Source organism: Schistocerca americana, chromosome 2 (assembly GCF_021461395.2).
Source record: "Schistocerca americana isolate TAMUIC-IGC-003095 chromosome 2, iqSchAmer2.1, whole genome shotgun sequence".
Classification (NCBI taxonomy): Eukaryota; Metazoa; Arthropoda; class Insecta; order Orthoptera; family Acrididae; genus Schistocerca; species Schistocerca americana.
In genome coordinates, this window is record NC_060120.1 from 746565087 (window position 1) to 746583253 (window position 18167).

The window sequence follows — 18167 nt, forward strand, 5'->3', positions numbered from 1 at the left end:
AGCTGCAATCGCCATCCCCTAATTGCTCTTCAACAGTGGGAAACAAGAAGGTGCTTAAAACATCAATGTAGGCCTGTGCTGTGATAGTGGCTCGCAAAAAATAAGGGGTGCAAGCCTCCTCCATCAAAAACACGATAACACCGTAACACACCGCCTCCGAATTTTACTGTTGGCACTTCACACGCTGACAGATGTTCATCGGCATTCGCCATACCCACACCCTGCCATCGGATCGCCACATTGATTACCGTTATTCGTCGCTCCACACAACGTTTTTCCACTGTTCAATCGTCCAATGTTTACGCTCCTTACACCAAGCGAGGCGTCGTTTGGCATCTACCGGCGTGATGTGTGGCTCATGAGCAGCCGCTCGGCCATAAAATCCAAGTTTTCTCACCTCCCGCCTAACTTGCAGTGGATCCTGATGCAGTTTGGAATTCCTGTTTGATAGTCTGGATATATGTCTGCCCTACCACACATTACGACCCCCTTCAACTGTCGGCGATCTCAGACAGTCAACAGACGAGGTCGGCTTGTACGTTTTTGTGCTGTACGTGTCCCTTCACGTTTCCACTTCACTATCACATCAGAACAGTGGACTTAGGAATGTTCAGGAGAGCGGAAATCTCGCGTACAGACGTATGACACAAGTGAAAATTACTTGACCACGTTCGAGGTCCGTGAGATCCACGAAGCGCTCCATTCTGCTGTCTCACGATGTCTAATGACTACTGGAGTCGCTGATATGGAGTACCTGGCAGTAGGTGGCAGCACAATGCATCTAATATGAAAACGAATGTTTTGTGTGTGTACGAATTTTTCTGATCACATAGTGTATGTATTGCAGACTGTTAAAGACAAGAAAATCGTTTCTGAAGAAGAGAAATCTGTTAACATCGAATCCATATTTAAGTGTTAGGAAGTCTTTTACGAAGGTATCCGTCTGCAGTGTAGCCTCGTACAAAAGTGGAACGTGGACGTTAAGCAGTTCACTCAAGACGAGAATATGTTGTTGTTGTGGTCTTCAGTCCTGAGACTGGTTTGATGCAGCTCTCTATGCTACTCTATCCTGTGCAAGCTTCTTCATCTCCCAGTACCTACTGCAACATGCCTCCTTCTGAATCTGCTTAGTGTATTCATCTCTTGGTCTCCCTCTACAATTTTTACCCTCCACGCTGCCCTCCAATACTAAATTGGTGATCCCTTGATGCCTCAGAACATGTCCTACCAACCGATTCCATCTTCTAGTCAAGTTGTGCCACAAACTCCTCTTCTCCTGAATCCTATTCAATACCTCCTCATTAGTTATGTGATGATCTACCCATCTAATCTTCAGCATTCTTCTGTAGCACCAAATTTCGAAAGCTTCTATTCTCTTCTTGTCCAAACTATTTATCGTCCATGTTTATAAGCTTTTCGAATGTCGTGTTGAAGAAGGATGATCGCGAAATCAGATGGATAGATCGAATCACAAATGAGGAGATACTGTATCGATCCAACGAAAAGAAATTTATGGCACAACTTGACCAGAAGAATGACTCGGTAGATACGACACACACTAAGGCATCAAAAAATTGTCAGTTTGATAATGGATGGAACTGTGCGGGATGAAAACTGCAGAGGAAGACCAAGGCTTGAATACAGTAAGCAGGTTGGATGAGTGTAGGTAGCAGTAGTTATACATAGATGAAGAGCGGTTGCACAGGATAGACTAGAGTGTTTAGGTGCATCAAACCAGCCTTCGGACTCAAGCGCCAGCAACAGTATTAGGGGGTATCGATGTCATACTACAGAAGGTGCAGCTACTATCCATGTGATATATTGACTTCTTGTTCTCGTACACACCAGTTTTGACAACGGGTTTACATGTTATCTTCAGTACATTCAACGAAGGAAATCCACGTTGTGATACGTACTGAAATGCAGGGGCAACGCTTTGCATTTTTCTTCACTCTCGCAGTTACGCTGGATACACAAAACTGATGCCAAATCAATATACACTCATTTACTGTTCACGCGAAATCCGAGTTCTGAAATGTCCAATAAACCTCGAAGAGAAAACTGGTACGAACTGCAATGACTAAGTCCATCACAAAAACCGGAATGAATGTTTTTCCCAAACAGTTCAGAACCAGATAGCTTTGCTTCAAGATTGGCTGTTCCTCTTCAGACCTGATACGATGAGGAAGAACAGATTTCACAGCTTACAATTTTGTGCCGCAACGTGTTTACAAATGGTGTGTGCATAACGCGCGTTTAATCAGTAGAGCCCGTCCTTCCTCTGGTGAATTTGTTGCACGCAGCCCGATTGCTCTGCTGATAGGTTTTTACGCCGGAACGGTGCGATGAAATTTCAATGCCTCGTCGCGCAGACGGGAGCAAAAACTGGCATCGGGAATCTGGCCGCCTCGCTAACTGACGCAACAATTGCAATGGCGAATTGATGTCACAGAAACTAAAAATCTAGTGAACGAACGTTAGAATCCAGTAACTTACAATTCAACGACTTAGAACAGTATAGTATGTATGTGCAGAATAGTATCGTTCCTCTCAGGGACTGATGACCTTCGCTGTTTAGTCCCCCTTAAACATCCCAACAACCACCACCGTTCCTCTCACATGTTTTTCTGCCGGACTTCTCTGTAAGTCTCATAATCACTCATTCACCTCGAGGGACATGGTGTAAGAGAGCATAGACACTGCATTGTACACAGGGCGTTCTATACGCAAAACTTTTTTGCTGAAAGTAGGTTGTTTTCTTTTTAGGATTCTAATACACCCACCACATTAATCTCAACCCCTTTGGCTACATAATCCTGTTTTTCAAAATATTCTCCGTTCAATGCGACAGGCTTACGCAACCTTACTGGAAGAGCCTGATTGCCCGCGTCGTACCACTCTAGTGGTCGACGTCGGAGCCAAAGTCTTGCTGCATCAGTAATCTCCTCATCATCCACTTACTGCTTCCCGTGAAGTGCGTCTTTCATTGGGCCAAACAGCTGGAAGTCGGAAGGAGCGAGGTCCGTCCGGGCTGTAGGGTGGATGAGAAAGAACAGTCCAATGAAGTTTTACGAGCTGCTCTCGGTTGCGCAGACATACGTGAGACCTTGTGTCGTCATGGAGAAGGAAAAGTCGTTTCTTCAATTTCCTGGGCGTAGCACAACATACTACATAGATCGGATAGGGTTGCGCGACCTTGTTGCGATGGTTGCAGAGCCTCGCCCAAAAACTCACCGTGCTTTTGTTCACTGCCGGGTCTCTGTAGACATTACGCAAGCGCCTATGAATGTCAGCGACGCTCTGGTTTTCCGCCAAAACAAACTCAATGACAGCTCTCTTCTTGGGACGCACCTCCGTTATAGACGCCATTTAGAAGGCTGCATATAGCGGTACCACCTATCTGAACGTCATGGAACTATAGGGACTGAAGTGGGAATATTCCACGATGCCCCACAATTAATTACACGGTGCATGGCGGAGAGAATATTGTACTAGTACTCGCAAATGAAGCCAAGAAAGAACGACCGTCTATACGCTTACATACTTGCCTGACTTCTCTTATCTTGTCGTCGCAATCCATTCGCGAGACATATGTTTGAGCCAGTACGATCGTATTGCAGTCTGTCGCAAACGCTGGTTCTCTAAACTTTTTCAATGATGTTTCGCGAAAAGAACGTCTTCGCTACAGGAATTCCCGTTGAGTTCACGGAGCGTCTCCGTAATACTTGCGTGCTGATCGAATTTAATCGGTAACAAATCTAACAGCACACCTCTGAATTAGTTCGATGTCTTCCTTTAATCCGACCTGGCTTGGGATTCCAAAAACTCGAGCAGTACTCAAGAATGGGTCGCAGAAGTGTTGTGTATGCAGTCTCTTCTATGGATGAACTGCACTTCCTTAGAATTATCGGAATATACCAAAGTCGGTCATTCGTCTTCCGCATTTTGTCGTTTTGCAGCCTTACGCCATGACATTTAATCATCATAACTATAACAAGCAACACAACACTCACACTGTATTCGATAATTAATGATGATGATGATGATTGGATTGTGGGGCGCTGAACTGCGCGGTTGTCAGCGCCCGTACAAATTCCCAACTTTTCTCAGTCCAATTTTGCCACTTGCATGAATGATGATGAAATGATGAGTACAACACAAACACCAAGTCATCTCGAGGCAGGTGAGAATCCCTGACCCCGCCGGGAATCGAACCCGGGACCCTGTGCTCCGGGAAGCGAGAACGCGACCGCGAGACCACGAGCTGCGGACTATTCGATAATTACCGCACTGTTTTTCGTAGTCATCTACATTAGCTTACATTTTCCTACGTTTAGAGCAATCTGCCATTCATCACACCGAACAGAAATTCTATTCGCTCATCAGCAAATAATCCACTGCCGAATGATCAAAGGAAACTCATTAGTTCTAATGATCGAGTCCGACATCTCATCTTTCCATATACGCCAAGTAATTATAGGTACAAACATCTCGTTTCCAGGGCTTCCTTCTTATTTACTTCTAATGCACCGACGTTGTACTTCGTTTCGAAGTAACACGACAACATCCCTAGAAGTTTTTGTGGGTCTTCTGCCATCTCGGACAGTACAGACCTTCAAAACAGGGCAAATGATCAGAATCCAATTTGCTGATGCACGTGTGACAACAGTGTTAAATCTGCTGCGGCAGGGCCGGCCACAGCGAGCCAAACCGCACACAAGCCGGATGTGTGAGCCGAGGCTCCGCCTGTCTCAGCTTTGCTCAGTTATTCCCTGAAGTATCCGGTACAGTATTTCTGATTTAAGGGGCTGAATTTAAAAAAAAATTCTCATTGTAGAAGGGACAAATTCCGACAAACACAGTTCTGTTCTCCATGCTCATATCCGTTAAAGAAAATGCAACGTTTGAAGAATTAAGAAAACGCAATGTTTGAAGAATTCATTGTGGCCTGCAGCGATAGTTTTCTAAACTTTTTGAGGACTATTCGCTGTTTCAGTAGAAAATGCCCCTGTGCACGCGCAGATTTAATTGAGTGATTTGTAACTTGTGGCCGAGCGGTTCTAGGCGCTTCAGTCGGGAACCGCGCGTCCGCTACGGTCGCAAGTTCGAAACCTGCCTCGGGCATGGATGTGTGTGATGTCTTTAGGTTAGTTAGGTTTCAGTAGTTCTACGTCTAGGGTACTGATCACCTCAGATGTTAAGTCCCATAGTGCTCAGGGCCATTTGAGCCATTTTTGACGTTTGCATTTTTTCCCCCAGGTATAGTTTGTCCATACGCCGGCAGTTTGCACCAGATAAAAGTTATTTATGTCTTCAGTGCGCCAAAAATAATTACATAATATTCAAATTTGCTTCACTTTTGATCTAAGTTGTTGATAAATGTGAAACAAAGTCATATGCAGTGCAACTACATTGCCATCTAAATACGGCACGTCTGCAGTTCCCCACCTCTTCCCCCCTCCGATCGCTCAGACCACATGGCGTGTCGGTGAGGGAAGTGTGCAGCCAGACTGCGCGTTATGGCACGCGGGTCAGGGGACGCCGTACTGGGAAAATGTGGACAATTATCACAAGGAATTTTTATTTTTTGTGTTGCAGCTATACATCACAATAGTAAGTATAACTGTACATACAGCATCCCTATCTCTATGGATTGGCAGAGTATATCAGTTACCATCATTTTAGTGCACAGACAAGTAAACCGACTGGACTTCACTAATCATAGCTTCCCACGAAAGAGAGGGAGACGAAAAAGTACAACCAAATGACTTTCACAACGCTACCTGATCTTTTCCAACCACACAGTCGAGATACTCGGGAAGATATTCCCTCGCACAAAGATAAGAGAAAGTCCAGAACGTTAAAGAAGCAAAACATGTTTAGTGGCCGGCCGGGGTGGCCGAGCGGTTCTAGGCACTTCAGTCCGGAAACGCGCGATCGCTACGGTCGCAGGTTCGAATCCTGCCTCGGGCATGGGTGTGTATGATGTCCTTAGGTTAGTTAGGTTTAAGTAGTTCTAAGTTCTAGGGGACTGATGACCTCAGATGTTAAGTCTCATAGTGCTCAGAGCCAGCCATGTTTAGTGACTGAGTAAATACCGCAAGATATTCACACTTCAGTAAAACAATATCTTTGTCACAAAATAAAATACACCAGCCACACACGTAACTGCGAATTATTTCTGCTGGATTAATATGTATTGTCTGTTTTCTTTTACAACGCTGTACGCTTCCAGATCCCAAAGGAAAAACTTCAACAGAAAATATTTCAACCAAATGAGCCAAGTGTTGTTGCGCATGGGCGTTAATGTGTCGTAATCCAGTGCATCCTCTGAGTATACCGTGTGAAATACAAGCGGTGTTATTAGCAGAATGGAATTCCATTCCACCTTCCGGAAAAATATGGAACCACCGAAAATAATTTAACAGACAGGTCTAATTAGACCTTGGCAATATTTCAAACCACCACAACACAGAGCTCGCACGCACCTGCCTGGCCACACTGAACAGCCATGCAACGAGCGTTTACTGCTGCAGAAGAATTCAGCTGCCGTCTATTTTTGGATTGACATAATGTTCCGGAGTGCACTGTCCTCCTCCCGGCTGAGCTAGGAGACGCTTTCAGTCTAGTTAGTAACTCAATACAAAAAATCATAATATTGTTGGGGCTCCCCCTTCCGCTTCGTCACCATTTCCGAGTCTATGCCAGCCGGACTTTTCCTTTCATGGCTACAGGGCAGCACGAGGAAATTTGCTTTTCTATTTAAATATTATTTTTTGGCCGATAAAAAGAAAATATTTTTTCATTGACGTGGCATAACTACCGAATATTATGTACATCGAAAGGATATCATTTTAGGAAATGTGTGCAGTATCATGATTTAATACAAATGCAGTTACTAAAAACTAGCACGCTCAGTAATCACCTTAGACCTGATATGACTATTTTCCGCCATTCTGAAATTACATTTTTGCGAATCTCCAAGAACATTTTCAGGTTCACGCTGTTCCTGTTGTTATCAAATAGCATCATATGTAAGTGGACACTAACACTGTTCACCGACCTCTCTATTATTATTTCATCAGCAACGCACAGCGCTACGTTTGGACTCCAAGCCGTTGCAGGAACAACCTACTCCCACGCGGGTGTCAATACACAAAGTGTTCCAGGAGGAATAGTTAGTTTTCAGGGATATACCAGAAACGATTATTCGAGACAAAAAAGTCTAATAAACATGGGCCCTAAAACCGCATACCTTGAGAGCTGAGCACTTGTTCAGTACAAGAGAGATGTTAGACAATAGCGAAGATGAGCAAGTGCTCATAGCTCTTGTTGTTGTTGTTGTTGTGGTCTTCAGTCCTAAGACTGGTTTGATGCAGCTCTCCATGCTACTCTACCCTGTGCAAGCTGCTTCATCTTCCATAGCTCTTAAGGTACGCATTTTGGAGCCCATGTTTACTAGTCTACTTTGCTTCGAATGCCTGAATACTCACCATTTCTCCTGGTCTCTTGGTACATCCTGTACATCGAGTGGTTGTCTTACACTAAAGAAATCAGGAAACTTTTGTTCATATAAATGAAGTCAAAATGTAAATACTAATCGATTCCAAATCATGATATTTATTACATATAATTTTACATGATCTACATCTACATCAATGCTCCGCGATTCACATTTACGTGTTTGGAAGAGTGTTCGTCGAAGCACTTTGAGACTCATTCTCTACGGTTAGATCTTAATAGCACGTGGGAAAACGAACACGCAAATCTTTCTGTGCGAGTTCTGATTTCTGTTATTTTATTACGATAAACGTTTCTCCCTATATTACACTGAGAATTAGCCACTTCATCCGTCACTGGAGCAATGTCGGAGTGCTAAGAATCGCAGATGTTCACTAACATAGAGACAACGTTGTTTTGCCGTCAGAATGAAGATCCTAATATCGCTAGAGATGATATTTTTTACCTATTCTGCGACGAGTTGTCTATCTAAAGGTCAAAAACTTGCAAAACTGGACAACTGTTAAGCCTGTTTTTTATCCTTCTGCCGAGACAAATTTTCGTTTTTCGTGAATACACAGCCTTGTTAACTAAACTGCCAAATGGTTTGCGTTATGCGTCTACTTCCACTTTAACATTTCCATACTTCCGTGGATTGCCTTGTGTAAGACTGTGAACTCCACATACACACAAACCATATCGAGGCAAAAAGTGCGGGTCATCATGTATAATATATTCTCCCACATTATCTAAAACAGTTTGACAATGCTTGATAATTTATGCTTGATAATGTTGTGCTGTAGAAACTTATTAGTTAGGAGTTCAAGACGTCGCCAAACTAAGTCCGAAGCCCATTCTCCTGGTGATTGCTCGATAAGAATTGCAAAAGGTAAACATTTGAGGATACAAGATCAGAAGCAGAGTGCAGTAGCAATACGTGATGCAGTCTCAGTGGCAGACAACAAATGGCAGCAGCGAGGACATACCTCTGGAGGCAGTTCATAGTAGACAAAGTATTCTTTGTGCTACGAGATGCATAATACTGCCGTTGTGGCCACTGCCAGAGATTTCTTAGGCCTCAACCCATTTTTCTTTTAATTCGATTAACGTAATGGTACCGTACCTTGTCACCAGTAAAGATATTCGATAGATCGGCTCAATGAGACGTCTGACAATCAAACATGCATATACGGTCACACCACACGCTGGGTTAAACCTCGTTGTCCACGGGAAATTAAAGGCCAATCTTCATACCTCCCTTTCTTTTCATCTTTTTGAGTCCTGTTCACTGAATATGGTGAATAACACACGTCAAAACGAAACTATTTGAAACGGTATTAATGTTACGAGCAGTATCCGCATTCTATACCCAACTCCTCCCCTCGCCGTCCCATCAATTACAAAAACCGAACAAAATGTCGCAAATGTTAGTCTTTTTCCGTTTGACAATCACTTTTTTCGCTTAAACGAGAAACACTCTTCATAGCCTCCAACTGTGCAACATCCAGTATATCACCACAAGAAGAAAGCTACACCTTTAAATAAAAAAATGACATTTGTGTTACAACACGGCGACCCAAAACGCCACCAACTTCTTTATTTCATGTAAACTTTGGCGTTAATGGTAGGTTACACACTTCAATGCTCCTCGTGTCATCCACTGCATGAGCAGGTGCAACACAGATGCTGAAGCTACAGGGTATTCACTCGGGTTATAGACTATATTTATCGCAGAAAATCAAAACAAAATAATAAATAATTTACTGAAACTTCCAGGTGAATTAATACAATGCGCCGACCGAGACTCGAACTCGGGACCTCTGCCTTTCGCGGGCAAGTGGTAGAGACGAGGTACTGGCGGAAGTAAACCTATGAGCGGGGGTCGTGAGTTGTGCTTGGGTAGCTGAGCCGGTACAGCACTTGCCCGTGAAAATCAAAACTCCGGCATTATAGTCTCGGTCCGACACACAGTTCTAATCTGCCAGAAAATTTCATCTCAGCACACACTCCGCTGCGCAGTGAAAATTTAATTCTGAAATAATTTATTGTATGCCAGCGCGAATGCTATATAACTTGCGCTATGGGCCATAAGCACTAGGCGCTAAGCGTCGCGATCACCTGGGCGGGCGCCGGCTGGCGTCAGGTAGCCGGTGGCCGTCATGTGCTCCATCGAGAGAAAACTGTCAAGTAAAAACTTATTCTGATCCGGAGAGGCAGCCGCGAGTGCTTTCGCGGAAATGTTTTTGGATGATTTCGCTGTTAGTGGCGGGTAAGAAAGTAAAGTTCATTACCTTTGTAGCTCTATCATACTGATACTTTTGGCAGACGGAAAACAGTTTAAAAAGTAAAGGAAGTTTGTTTCTCTGAATCGCTACTGTCGGCAATGGTGTTCTGGTGATTAGTGCTTCTCTATATTCCGATACCGTCTTTCCTCACCTCTGGGAAAGCCAAATGAACAACGCCAGGAACCACAACTACTCGGATACCATTTTAACAGGATGAACAGCCCTACCAACTGGGTGAAGTTGGTTTCGATTAGAACATAACAAAAGGCGGTTGTCGCAGCAAATGAAAACTCTGAATGTTACTTATAGATGAAATTTAGTTTATTAGTCATTATCGAAAAATACGAAATAAAAATTTAGTATCCGTTTGTGAACAGATGGCTTCGAGAAATTCGTTTGCTGCTATACGGCTCGCTTACTATCCACAGTTTTCCTTGGCTACGGACCAAGACGTTGAAAGACCGAAATAATTAGTTCGTGTGTTTGCGATCCTTCAGCATTGTAGATATATTACATGCCTTTTCTTCTTTCTGGCAACAAAAACATAGTGGGAAACGTAATAAGGGCAGGACACGAATCACCGATGTTAGTTGACCAGTGTTACGGCAATTGGTCGAAGTTAGTAAGCAAGCTTACTATTTTAGCAGAATTCTTGAGTTGTCAATTTATGGCATTCAATAGATTATTGTATTAATAATCTAAGTATAAAGGAAACTGTTATGGCATCACAGCTAGCTTATTTTTGTCTTACACATAAATAAATGTTTTTGGTTGTTATGTCTACCATTAAGTGTTGAAACCAGTAGAGACGACAATTAGAATGAAATCTTCACTTGCGAGAAAACCACCAGCGACCCTTCACAGGATACTGTTGTCCTCTTCCTTGCACCTGACAGATCTGGTGGATGGAAACTGCCACGTGGGCGGTCCCAAAATGGTTGGGCTCCGTGGCCTCTAGCGCTTCGTAACGGAGCGTGTAAACCAGGACCCCACCAGTCTGCCCCACCAATGCAGAAGTGCTTTTAGTACTAGTCCAGATTAGTGGTTTTCAATTAACTTAAATTTTTCACTATCAGAAATAACAGGAAATTTTATTTGGTTCTTACTGCAACTATGAGGACAACATTAACACACAACATGGTTTGCATACAGAAATAAAATCATGTTAATACCGACAAATAAACAAACTTACCGGTTTTGTCACACTCTTCTCTGAAATTGTGACTATAGGCTCCTTAGCGACCCGATCAGAAATGTCTGACTAATATATTCGAAATGTGGTATGTCAAATCTTATTCGTGTCTCCATTCACTGAATCTATAACGTCAGGGATGAAGAAACGAATCTGTCGGTTATGAAGAGCTTAGTAAAAATAATATTGCAGATGATTATTGTGCTTCCTTGTTGTATAGTAGAAGTAACTGACCTTTTTGCTAACTCCGTTTTGCTTAAAATTCATCTTCAGTTAACTCCTAACTTCGGGCCAATTGGTATCTCATTTCTTGTTTCCAATGACGTACAGTAGGGACATATGGTGGTAGCACTATGCTGACTGCCACATATCTTATAAATGCGAAATGACAAACATAAAAGCACCCAACATCGTCTTAACAATTAAAAATACGAAATACTTTGCGCTACGGCGTCTTCATCATTAATTATGCACATGGTTTCAATATGATACAGAGTACAAGCGCTTTAGGTGCTGAAGCAGGGATGCGAAGTATTGCACACGATGTTTCTAATGATATACTGAGACAGTAGCTCTCACTTGTGTTGAAAAGCAATCCACAACTGTATGATATATGCGGACGCACATCTGAAGAGCGAAAAAGTCTCTCCACAAACCGAATCAACAGTTTTCTAGAAAGAGTTCTGCCTCTATATTATTTACGTACTCCATCACGATGAGGTATTCTCTTGAAACAACTGAAGGAAGAAACGTTAGAATTTACCTCGGTACTGTAATCTCATGTGAATGACCAAAAGGATTTAAGGCAGACCACGTTAGTCGATCTCGGTCAGCGTAATGCTTATTCGCACCGACACACAGTCTCCTAAATAGAAACTTTTTCATTTCCACGTTAAAAACGGAGATAAATGATTTTGATTCCCTCTACGAGCAAATCACAGATAATATAGACTGCGTGTCATTAGAATTCAAGAGTAAAGATACTTTCGTTCCCTTACTGAGTGGCGCTTCTGGAAATAGTTAACTATACTCTCGTGGAACAGCATTTTGGTGTGGACTTTTGTTAACTGCAAGGAACTGTGACAATTACCAGAGGCCGAACTGAACGTCTAAACAGTGATTTTCAAATGATCAAGTTGTTCGTAAAAGAACGGTGTAGTTGAACAGTACAACAGGTAGCAAGGTATCGCAAATAGTCCACTGTGGCCCAACAACATGCCGAATGGACCGCTCAGGATTGGCATCACGTTCATCACAGGTGAGTGTCGCATATGCCTTCAACCAGACAATCGTTGGAGACGTGTTTGGAGGCAACCCGGTCAGGCTGAACGCCTGAGATACACTGTGAAGCAAGGTGGAGGTTCCCCGCTATTTTGGGTTGGCATTATGTGGAGCCGACGTACGTCGCTGGTGGTCATGAAAGGCGCCGTAACGGCTGTACGACACGTGAATGCCATCCTCCGACCGATAGTGCAGCCATATCGGCAGCATATTGGTGAGGCATTCGTCTTCATGGAGGACAATTCGCGCCCCCATCAAGCACATCTTGTGAATGACTTCCTTTAGGATAATGACATCGCTCGACTAGAGTGGCCAGCATGTTCTCCAGACATGAACCCCATCTAACATGCCTGGGACAGATTCAAAAGGGCTGTTTGTAGTCAATGTGACCCACCAACCACTCTGAGGGATCTACGCTGAATCGCCGTTGAGGAGTGGGACAATCTGGGCCAACAGTGCCTTGATGAATTTGCGGATAGTATGCCACGACGGATATAGGCATGCATCAATGCAAGAGGACGTGTTTCTGGATATTAGAGGTACCGGTGTGTACAGCAATCTGGACCACCACCTCAGAAGGTCTCGCTAGATGGTGGTACAACATGCAATGTGTGGTTTTCATGAGCAATAAAAAGGGCGGAAATGATGTTTATGTTGATCTCTATTCCAATTTTCTGTACAGGTTCCGGATCTCTCGGAACCGAGGTGATGCAAAACTTTTTTTTGATGTGTGTACTGAACTTGTAGCTATATGTCAGATATCGGTTCTGAGGGTCACAGATTATCTTTCGTATCCATCTCGGCTGCTTACAGTAGTACAGTCTTTCTTTCTGAAGACGTTACGAAAGGATACGCCTCACGAATGGTTCACTGTTCTCATGCAGCTCGGAAGATAACGATTCTGTCTTGCTTGTGGGGTTCAATAACACTCATCACGACAAGATGCCGCACCTGTGCCTGTTTTACAAGCGTCCCCCCATCATTAATAGTGCTTTACGAACGAGTGGGAGTATCAAAAATACAGAGTGGTGTGTAGACGAAAGTAACTTTGCATGATGCGTCACTGCCAAATAACAAAGCGCCCTGAAACTTAGATCACAGAAGGAACTGCTACAGTACAGTACAGCACAGATGGTAACTGAAAGACATTGACAATTAGACGAACTGAAGTGATACTTTTATTCCAATACAATAATTACACCGAAGTCACTGCGATTCATGATGGTCCCCAGAACATTGCAAAACGCAGGACATGGTAGTTAACAGGGTGTGTGATCACCACAGACGGCAATGCACGCTCTGCAACATGTTCTCGTGGTGGTCCAAATGTTTGTAAGGAGTTCCTGTGGTCGCGGTTGGCAACTGCTATACTCTGTTCATCATAAGAATAAACCTAATATAAACAAACACAAAGGCGATGATTGGTCAGCAGACGTAACTCTCGTACACTGGTGTTGTTCCGCTCTTGGAAGTAGGTCCAGCTTATGTATTAGATATCTTATTACTATGTCACTGTAAATGAAACTTTAAGACATTCTGATGTATTAACAGCCACCAACATTTTTCTTAATCATACTTCAGCTAAGTAATTTTTATTTCAAAAGTAGTGTACAGTCATAGTTTTTGGAAGCGCTACTTGCGGTCTGATTGTTCCGCTATTCACATGCACCGCGAAAATGAATGACACTGCTTCCTGCTTCGCAGTCAAACGTACGCGCGGAACACCGTTAATGGCTAGAAACAAGTTGCTCTTAATGTTTTTCACAACATTACAGAGAAAAATCAACTTCGACGCTTTTCGAGAAACACGATGTCACAAGTACGCGGGATGGTTTGTAAATGATATTCGTAGCGTAATCGGTAGTGTCGTAGTGGACTGATGGGCGACGGTTCGAAACCCGTTCTGATCTTCAATTTCTTTTTGTTCGGTTTGAATACCCAAATAATTTAAACATGAAATTTATCAAATATTTGGTAATTAACTCATACTTAACGATAATTTATTCAAGAAAAATGCACGTCCTCTAGTTTCTAATTACATATCACACACAGAATTCTGGTACCCATTGCAAGTACACATTCTTAATTATCGATGTATTATAAAAGATTGTTAAAGGTTTTGAAGCTAAGAAACATTACACAATTAAATTTTTCGGAGAAAAATGAAAAATCAAATACTCTTTGTCTGAATCTGCCCATTGTTTTATAGGACAGATGTGATAAGCGTCATAGAAACATAGAAAACAATAATTTTAACGGAGTCGAGCACACTGTACAAATGCTGCATTTTTACAGTTGTTATCTTAACGCTGCAATCTGAACCCAATAGAATTGATCTAGAGCCAAGTTAAGGGATATGTCACGAGAAATAACATGACATTTAAGCTGCCAAACTTACTGGAACTAATGCACGAAGCTATGTGACATGTCACTGCTGAGCGATGGCGAAATGCAGAACAGCACGTCATAGAAATGGAGGAGGAAATGTGGACTTTTTGGTGGCTTGAGATTTTACTGTTGATCGCCTCGTTATCAACGTAGCATTCCTCGGAGTCCGATATGGAAGAAGTTCGAAGGTGACTGTAATACCTTCAGTGGCTTCAATATTTAACTACATGGTGAAATACCAGCAGTGCGCTTTTACGCCGCACATAGCCCAAACAGAAAAATTACGCTTGTTAACGTCAGAAATTTTCAAGACTTTCGATTTTAATTACAGTACTATATTAGCTAAGACGGAGAGCATGTTAGTTTTCCAGCATATCACGTAAGAAGCGTATCGCCACAGTTATACCGTTATTTCCTTCTATTCAAAAATTAAATGACATTAAGGGCTAAGTTGTTCTCTGCTAGTCGCTTTTTGCGTCTTTATTAGAACTGTTCACATTACTGCAGGTTAGTTGGACCAGGTGCTGGCCAGTGATTGTCAAGTTAAATGCGCCGGTAAAGCTGTTGTGCTGTATTATCGCTGAGTCGATGTACACGTAACGCACAACATAACACGTATCCTCATTATCGTAATTGACTGTACTCGAGACAGTTTGGCTTCTGCTCCACGTGAAACAAAATCCAATGAGATTCCAGCAATCGCGGAAGGAAACATAGTGTAATGTTTACAAGTGGTTTGTTCTTATGATGAACAGAGTGTAGAGAGTCGTTGGTGCATGGGAACGTGCTGCAATACCTTAGGAACGAGCAGGCCAGTCCATTCGTCGAATTTCCCCTCAGTGCGTACGCGGAATGCCTCTCGTTCCAACAATACTCCACCCACGCAGTAGATGTGTTCGTGCATTTTCATCCATAAAACTGATGTCAGGGCCGAACGCACCCCAGAAAGGCGCACATGGAGGAGTACAGTGGCACAATAACGTTGTCAAGCGAGTGTACCGTGCTCAAAGTTATGGAAGCCAGTACGCCCATGAATTATTATGCTTCCCCATACCCTAACACCAAGACCAAAGAAAGGAACGGGTTAGACAATGTTCCTGGGTGCATTACGTATTTCCACCTCTCGCCATATGAGGGTACGTGCAGAATCACTACTGAATAGGCTCTCACCCGAGAAGAGCACGAGACCCCACTTGTCGTTCGTCCTGCCACTATGCTCTCGGCACCATCACGAACTGTGCGGCCGATGTGCGGGTTTCAACGGAACACAACGTGTGGTCGTCGGGCAAAGAGATCACCCCCATGCAGTCTCCACTGTGCAGCTTGAGAGTGCGTGCCTTACAGTCCTGTTAAACGTGGTTGCTGTTACACCCGCTGAGTTTTGACGTGGGTCGCTTCTTGCCTGTTGCACACTATAGCCGTCATCTGCTGCTGCAGTTGAATGTGGTCGACCATCTCTCTTTTTGGGCAGCAGTGCTCCTCGTGCTCATGAGGGCGTGAGCTATACCGACAGAGGGTTGCACTCTTTCGTTTTTCACTCATAGTCATTAACGGCGCAAACTTATATCGCTGTTCAACACGCAATCGTCGCAGTCGCCTAACCTAAGTAATTCTAATTAAGACACAACACTCAGAGCTCTTGAAGGAGACAAGAAGGATCTCAATCCTCGGGGGCTTCCAGGCGCCAGAGACATCTGACTTTACTTATTTCGAGAGGAATATGTATCTAGTGAGTTCATATGGTCAGCCACCACGTGCAGTGACAATGCAGGAAGCTAAGGATGTTTGTACTAACACCTCGTGAGTTCCGAGAGTACAAAAGACGTTCTGGCAGCTGTAAGACGTACTGAGACGCACAATGCTGCAATTCCAAACTCCTGGGCTACACTAGTCACACTTTAGTCCTGCTCCAGTCGTCTCATGATTCATCCCCGTGTGAAGTCATCCAAAAATCTCCAGGACATGTTGTAATGAAGAACACCATCATAGAGCACCTAAGTGCTCGCTGATTCACACACTCCATTTTTCCCGTTCCTTCACCTGCCTCGTGTCGCGCGGCTATAGTTATGCTGGGCGCAGGCCGTACGACTTCCAACATTCTATGCACGACTGGGAGACCTCTGGCAACATGCTCCAGTACTTTCATTGATTTCCACCGAATAGTTATTCTAGCTCGTCCTTAAGTTTTGCAGAGCAGTGTACTTCAAGCGCCAGTGCTGTAACTCCACAAGTGACTCATATAACAAACTAGGAGCTACTGCTACTTTTTTTTATGACGAGGATGACATGTCTGCAAAACGTTTTCTTTGACATGAATGAATGCACAAACTGAGGGAAATGCTACCCTAACGTAACGTCTTTTTCTGGGACAAGCGAATTCCGTCATCTGCTGTGAAAAACTATCCATGAAAAAGGTTGCGCAAAACTGGCACGCCACAACCACATTTGGTGGCCATTAAACTACACTCGCGAATTTATCGCTCTGATGCACAGCTTTCGTGACTGTCTGAATTTGTCTGGAGACGCTGAAAGTCTTATTATATAAAGCCCAGGTTCCATTCGACTACATATCTAGAGGATTACTGACTTCCAGCGGGTTCCTTTCCATGTGATCCTAAACGACAAATACGGATATGGGGCGTGAACTGAGGAAGATATTAACATACGGTCTATTACACATGTCGCAAACGCGTGGCCTGTAATCGGCTCATTACTATGAATGATACTACTATCAGAGCGAATATTTCTCTGTGGCGCTCAAATATCTTGACGGATTAAAGCCAGGTGCCGGATAGGCAGTTAAGCATCTACATTTTCTTTTCGAGGGCATAGGGGTGCGTCTCAGTACTAGTTTTGCACCTGCCAGAATATCTCCCATGCTCTCGGAACTCACGAGGTGGTAGTACAAACATCCTTAGCTTCCTGCATTGTCACTGCACTTGATCACTGACCATATGAACTCACTAGCGACATATTCCTCTCGAAATAACACTACTGCATCATATTAGATACTATAGGTATGGAAAAAGATGTCTCTGGCGGCTGGAAGCCCCCGAGGATTGAGTTCTGTCTTCTCTCCTTCAAGAACTATGAGTGTTGTGTCTTAGTTAGAATTACTTAGGTTAGATGACTGTGACGACTGCGTGCACAACAACGAGATTAGTTTACGGTGTTGATGGCTTCAAGTGAGAAGTGAAAGAGGGCAACCCACTGTCGGTATACAGACAACTGGCAAGAAGTCGTCGAGCCTACACCGTCTGCCAGCTCAAGTCCTGGTTCACCATCTTCACGTCCTCACGTCATAAAACATAGTGCAGGCCTGGAATTCAGTGTATGAATTAGCACATGAGCTATCCGCGATGACCTCCTTAAGATCCACAGTTAATGTTAAATTACTTATCGACATCGAATTAGCTACCGACGGAGTGAATTATTAGAATAAAACCCTCTCAAAATATGTTAGAGTGGAGAAAATCTAAATCCTACTGTGACCATTCTGACGTACGTTTTTGATATTTTCC